This window comes from Pongo abelii, chromosome 3 (assembly GCF_028885655.2).
Source record: "Pongo abelii isolate AG06213 chromosome 3, NHGRI_mPonAbe1-v2.0_pri, whole genome shotgun sequence".
In the NCBI taxonomy this organism is placed as follows: Eukaryota; Metazoa; Chordata; class Mammalia; order Primates; family Hominidae; genus Pongo; species Pongo abelii.
The window spans coordinates 157,912,228-157,918,962 of NC_071988.2; the positions used below are offsets into that span (position 1 = coordinate 157,912,228).

The 6,735-nt window shown below is 34.5% G+C and overlaps 1 long non-coding RNA gene across 1 annotated transcript in view; it reads right to left on the reverse strand.

The window, feature by feature from the left end:
* The window catches only part of LOC129059082 (uncharacterized), a 29,287-nt gene extending 24,069 nt beyond the window's left edge, over positions 1–5,218 (reverse strand). The window contains exon 1 of the long non-coding RNA XR_008524771.1: positions 5,100–5,218. This is a non-coding gene — a long non-coding RNA (uncharacterized LOC129059082). The remainder of the gene's footprint in view (positions 1–5,099) is intronic.
* Between the last annotated feature and the right edge of the window lie 1,517 nt (positions 5,219–6,735).

The following is a 6,735-nucleotide window of genomic DNA, read 5'->3' on the forward strand; positions in this document are numbered from 1 at the left end:
TAAAAATGGGTTGAGTTGCTATGCTTACACAGCAAGTGACTGCTGTTACCTTGAAAGTGGGCTACTCCTTGCTAGATATGTCTAAGAGATCAAATCTTCCCTTATAAATATATTTAAGTACTTTTCTATTTAAAACCCAAATTAATTCAATCTATTAATGGCTGAAAAAGTACATAAAGCTGATATACTTTTAATCAAATATCTACTGAATTTTCTGATTCAACTCTTCCTATTATTACCAATTAGGCTTTTAAGAGTAAATCCTTTAAAATGTAGAGTCATATTAACACTAAATATTAGTTCAGTGACAAATTTCAATTTGGTACAACCTAGAACATTTACTAAAAAGCCTATGCTTGAAGTAAAGTGGAATTGCACAAAATTAAAAGAGCAGTCTATTAATTTAATTTTACCAATATTGGTCAATAAATAAACTTTTAAAGTTTTATATATTCCCGTATATACTAATTTATGAAACATGGATAGCTAGTCATTTTTAATTTTGAATAGCATTCATATACTGAACAGTTTATAAAAATGTGAAAATGTACTTAAAAAATATCCACTAAATGTTGTTGAACCATTCTTCTGAAATGATGTGCCACATAACTAATATTCAGTAGATATAAGGAAGTCATGATTCATGGATTCAAAACATTAGCAGATATGATAAAAGAAATCACTGATGCAAATCTGAATCCTGAATCTGTCATGCAATAGTTGCTTATTGAATATTTGTCAACTCATGAATCTAGAGCCAAGAAATAAAAATGATTAAATGATCATTTTATAGACAAATAATTTTAGAATTCATATTGCATAAAGAAAGGCATAAGTGCCTTCACTAGACCAAATATCTATAGCTAATATCTTTAGCACTTAGTATCTGCCAGACACAGTTCTAAGTACCTCACATGTATTAAAGTCTTCAATCTTCACAACAATCCTGTGAGGCATATGCTATCATTACCTCCAATTTAACACTTGAAGAACTAAGGCACTAAGAGCTTGAGTATCTATTTCAAGGTCACCAGTTAGGTAAGAGGCATGACTCAGACAGAGGCAGCAGGGCTGAGTCCACACCTTTCACCATTAAGGTATAATACAGCAAGCTAAATACAAGAAACATTTTGTAAACTTCGAACACCAAATGTAAACACATAACCTAACCAAAAAAGAGCATCTACTATTTACATTGTCAAACAAAAAGTATGTTCACTCAATCAATTAGCAAATAGTATATATGTAATAATTTTAACTTTTACTATAACTATAGTTTTGTCATTAAAATATCTGAAATTTAAAAAATCATTTTCTATGTTTCTAGTGGTCATTCTGCTGTCGCTCATACATTATAATGGCTTGGAATTTAAAATATTATCTCTTTCAAGGGGTTACAATAAATTGGATTCGACTTTCATACTAGAGAGCCAAAAGATTGGATAAAACTCTCTGCAGAAACCAATTGAGCCAATTGAACTGTGTGTGTGCGTGCTTGTGTATGTGTGTTAGAGAAGTATTAACAATTACAGATAGGTCAGTCTAATTCTGGATATCACAGACCTTGAGGTACCCTTCAGCATTCATTTTATCAAAACAAAGGAACACATACTTTAGGAACATGTCTTTGGAAGCTCCAAATGCTGAAGTAAGCTGTGCCATCTGTGTGGAGTAAGCATCTTCACTCAGTTCCAAGAACATTCCTGCCTACATTTGTCTGAATATTAATGACATCAAACTGTGACATGTCCCTTGTTGGAACTGATTTCACAGCATTTCTCATTTGGACAAATATCATGATAAGGGTACATTTTAACCATTTTTTCATAGTTCCTGGCATATAACATTAAGAAAGGCATTGAAGCATAACTATTTTGATATTCTGCTGATATGGAAAATGCTAAAAATCTTAATAAGCAAAATACATGACATGTAACAATTAATTAGGCTGAAAGAACGTGTCAGATTTCTAGTGACATTACCTGAAGCCTAAAATTTTTATGAAAAAAGACATTAAAGCAATAGTCATTGTCCATTCTATCTCAGTACCTTGTAAGCGAACATATCAGCTCTACGTATTTTCTATATTTTGTTTCTAAATAGAAGTTTTAAATAACGTTGCTTTCATAATGTTTTCCCTAGTTACTTAATGTACACATATAGAACATATCTGTAAAGATCATCCACATTCCTTCTTCTATATATATCAATTGTCTTTCTTATATTTCCTTTTATATTAACATAGATCTTTATAATGAAGAGAATACCAAATATTGTTAATTTGCTTTTATAGCTACCATATCTTCTGAATAATTAAAAATCTCTACTTGTTACATGATACAAAAATTTCAACTCTGCAAATGACTATTTTTATACAGAAATACTACCAGTGAGAAACATGTTTGAAGGTTTCATACACATTTACCAATATCAGTGGAGTTAAAACACTTGAATCTTGTAGGTATGGTGTAAAAACTGTATTCTAACCTCATATACCCTTAAATAACCCTTAAAGTATAGGAAATAACCTTGTTACATTGCTAATTCCTATATGCTTGCTATTGAAAATAATGATAAATTCCTCAGGAGTTATACTTTTATGCATTTCTATTTTGAAAGGCATGTAATTGACACAGGTAAGGTATTCTTGCTTTAGCAAAATGACTAATAGCTGAGAAAAAAAAGTTACATTTTCATTAAAATATTTCAATTCTAAAAGAATATTTCAATATGGCTGGGCACAAGTAAACACAACATTTCTGTAATGCCATAATTTGCTAATAGCTACGTTTAAAGCCTAAAAAGTTAATTCATGCTAATAGATAAGTCAACAAAATTCTATTTTTATAAGCATATAAAAAGCAAAACTATATAAATAATAAGCTTTCTATCAGAAAAATAGGTTTATTGAATTTTTAAAAATAAATTATCAGAGATTTATAGACAAATGAATAAAACCCTACAATATTAGATCTAGTAAGAAAACATTTAACCAGAAAGAAAAGCTATTACCTGGATCACCTCAGTCTTCCCTAGTCATTCCTCTACTAAATTTTTAAAGAGCTTTTACAAATTTCCAAGTTTCTTGTTTTTTAAAAATGTATTGACAACCTTAAAACAAAACAGTTCTCTCCAACTACCTTCCCTGTCAGCAATCTTCTTAGATCTCACCTTCTGTTAAGAGCTAAACTCTTGATTCAAGGTTAATTCATAATTAACATTAACTATTCTTCTACTTCCTTCCCAGTTTCCTTCAACATACTTTTACTCCCATAAGCCATCAAGCCAACTCTAGATAAATTTAGTCAAATTTATTGAGTGAAATAAATATCTGTACCTCATTAAACAAAGATTATGTGTCAATCCTAGCCATTTTTGTTTTCTAAGTAATTTGAAAGACTGTATTCATCACTTTTTCTTTAAGACATGCTTCAGCTTTTGTGATAATACAATGTATTTGTTTTCTATGCTGTATAACAAACTACCACAAATTTAGCAGCTTAAAGCAATATATATCTATACCTACATACTCTATATCTTTTTTTTGTTTTTTTTTTTTTTTTGGTCTCACAGTTTCTATAGGTCAGGAATCTGGTAAAATCTGGATCCTCCCTGGAGGATCTTAAAATTTTGCAATCAATCAAGGTGTTGGCCAGGCTGTGCCATCATTTGGAGCTCAGGTTTCTTCATGAAGTTCTAAATAAACTTTATAGTTGTTGGCCTAACATTTCTTTCTAGTTGTAACAGCCCTTAGTTCCTAGAGAGCAGCCCTTCTCCATAAGCAATTCACTAAATTGCTACTTGCTTCTTTGAGGCCATCAGTAAAGCATTTTCCTTTGAAATAATTAACCTGATTAGGTAAAGGCTATTCAGGATAATCTCTCTTTTGACTAACATAGCATTAACTAATTAGGAGCCTCTATTCCATGTGAAAGATCCCTTCCATATTGGTATGTGAGCAGGTGCCATCTATTACTTCTGCCAAATAACCCAACTTAATTCCAGGAGTAACAGCAGGGCAGAGGTCATAGAGTCCAGCTAAAATTCTGCCTATCACATCTAGCTTTCTGGTTTTTACTAAACCTCTCTAGGCATTCTTCCTCAATCTGATTTGACAACATATCCTCTAATCATTACATATTCAAGTTTCTGCTAAAGGCCTAGGGTCCATTCTAGTCAACTCAAAACTCAATTTCTTTCCATTCTGATATATGCCCTTGGAACCTTGGAACTGTTTACTACTCAAACATAAAATGCTCACAGATTCTATAGAAATTAAAATAAATATAAGGAAACGTTAACAAAATTATACCAACCCATTACATAACTTAGATGAATACATTCTTAAAAAGATATAAACCACTAAAACAAAAAACCCTATATAGATAGATAGATAGATAGACAGATAGATAGATAGTCATTTATTTCACAAATAGTATATATATGTATATATCATGTATTTGGAAACTTAGAACATTAAACATAAAATTGATTTTTTCAGCAATTTAAATTCCATGGAGACTAAATTCTAAATAATGCGTTTTTCTTCAAACATTACCTTAAATATTTTCTAACAGCTCCCTTTCGAAACACTTAATTATATCTTTAAAAGATTTCTCTGATTTCTGGTCACTTTTAGTTATTAAGCCTCAGTTGAGTTTAGATATAAAATCGTATAGTTGATGTTTGAATCTTATTTTACCCTCCTCTCTCCAAGAGTAGGCTTAAATTTCAGCCCTACAGATCTGAGGTTGAAATAGTGATTGGCCTCTTCTTTCACTCTTTATTTCTAACATCTTGAAATGGAGTGCGAGAAGGAAGTTTGGTTAAAAAACATCTCTTTGCCTTTCCACTTATAGCTTTGACTCTGCTGGCATTATGAGGCTGAACAAGGACAGTGGGCAGAGAGAAGGCAGCTGTAAGTGGCCCACTGTTATATATGAATGAAGTAAAATGTCTAACTTGCTCTGGTTCAACCTATTGCCATCTTCTGTTTGCCAATGTGGTGAGTGTGGTTGCCTTGGCTTATTATTTATCTTGGCTCTTTCATCCATTAAGAATACTCCAGGACTTAATACGTTTCCTTAAGCCCCACTTACCTGAAGCTCACCCAATAGCCTCATGGCAGTTGCCGCCTCATGAGGTGTGGCAGTCATTACTGAGGTCATCCCAGTGCTCTTTAAGGGCTACAGGGAATTGAGATGGGTTTCAATCAGTTGTCTCCTTGGTAATGATATGCAAATTTCCCTTATTTCCTGCTGGCTGTGTAAAGGTCTCTGTGATCTTCAGAAATTCTATAACACACAGATAACATTCTGTCTTTTTTCATAAACCACAAACTCCCAGGGATGAACTCCAGATTCTCTCAATAACTCCCACAATGTACTCTGCTCTAAGGAAAGAAAAGAATGGACCCATCTAGTTTAAGAGTTCAAGATTTCAGCTTGAGTAAGATATCAGGTGTATTAGTCAAGGTTCTCTCAAGGGACAGAACTAATAGCACAGATAGATATATGAAGGGGAGTTTATTAGGAGAATTGACTCACACAATCACAAGGTGAGGTCTCACAATAGGCCATCTACAAGCTGAGGAGCCAGGAAGCCAGTTCGAGTCACAAAACCTCAATAGTAGGGAAGCCTACAGTGCAGCCTTCAGCCTGTGACTGAAGGTCTGAGACCCCCTGGCAAATCATTGATGTAAGTCCAAGAGTCCAAAAGCTGAAGAACTTGGAGTCTGTGTTCGAGGATAGGAAGCATCCAGCACAGGAGATGGAGGCCAGAAGACTCAGTCAGTCTAGTCCTTCCAAGTTCCTCTGCCTGTTTTTCTCCTAGCTATGCTGGCAGCTGATTAGATGGTACCTACCCAGATTGAGGGTGGATCTGCCTCTCTCAGTCCACTGACTCAAATGTTAATCTCCTATGACAACACCCTCACAGACACATCCAAGACCATGACTTTATATCCTTCAATCCAATCAAGTTAACAGTATTAACCATCACACCAGTCATTGCCAATCTCCAGGAATTCTGTGCTTAGATTTCTACTCATTGTGCCAGAAGTGGGAGTGAAATATAAGAAATTATCTTCTATGCCACAAAACAGGAGGGCAAAATATTCTCCCCAATGACTTTCATCTCTTTCTCACAATCATCTCCCTGTTTTGACTATGGATGTTATGAAAGACAGTTGTTTTACCAGCAAGCCCTGTCTGTCTTCCATTCTGGTGGCTTTTCATGGCAGGAGAGTCTTGGTACAAATTCTGGCATATCTTCAAAATCCTATACTGTTGAATCTGTTATGGTCCCTGATATGCTTTGGCTCTGTGTCCCCACCCAAGTCTCACATTGTAGCTCCCATAATTCCCATGTGTTGTAGGAGGGAGCCAGGAGGAGATGATTGCATCATGGGGGCTGGTTTTTCCCATGCGGTTCTCATGATCGTGAATGGGTCTCAGGAGATCTGATGGTTTTAAAAATGGGAGTCTCCCTGCACAAGCTCTCTCTTTGTCTGCCACCGTCCACCCAGGATGTGACTTTCTCCTCCTTGCCTTCTGCCATGATTGTGAGGCCTCTCCAGTCATGTGGAACTGTAAGTCCAATAAATCTCTTTCTTTTGTAAATTGCCCAGTCTAGGGTATGTCTTTATCAAGCAGCGTGAAACCAGACTAATATAGTCCCTGTACCTATGGTAGAGCAGTAAAAGTTCTATGCAAGAGTCAGATATATATTTATTGT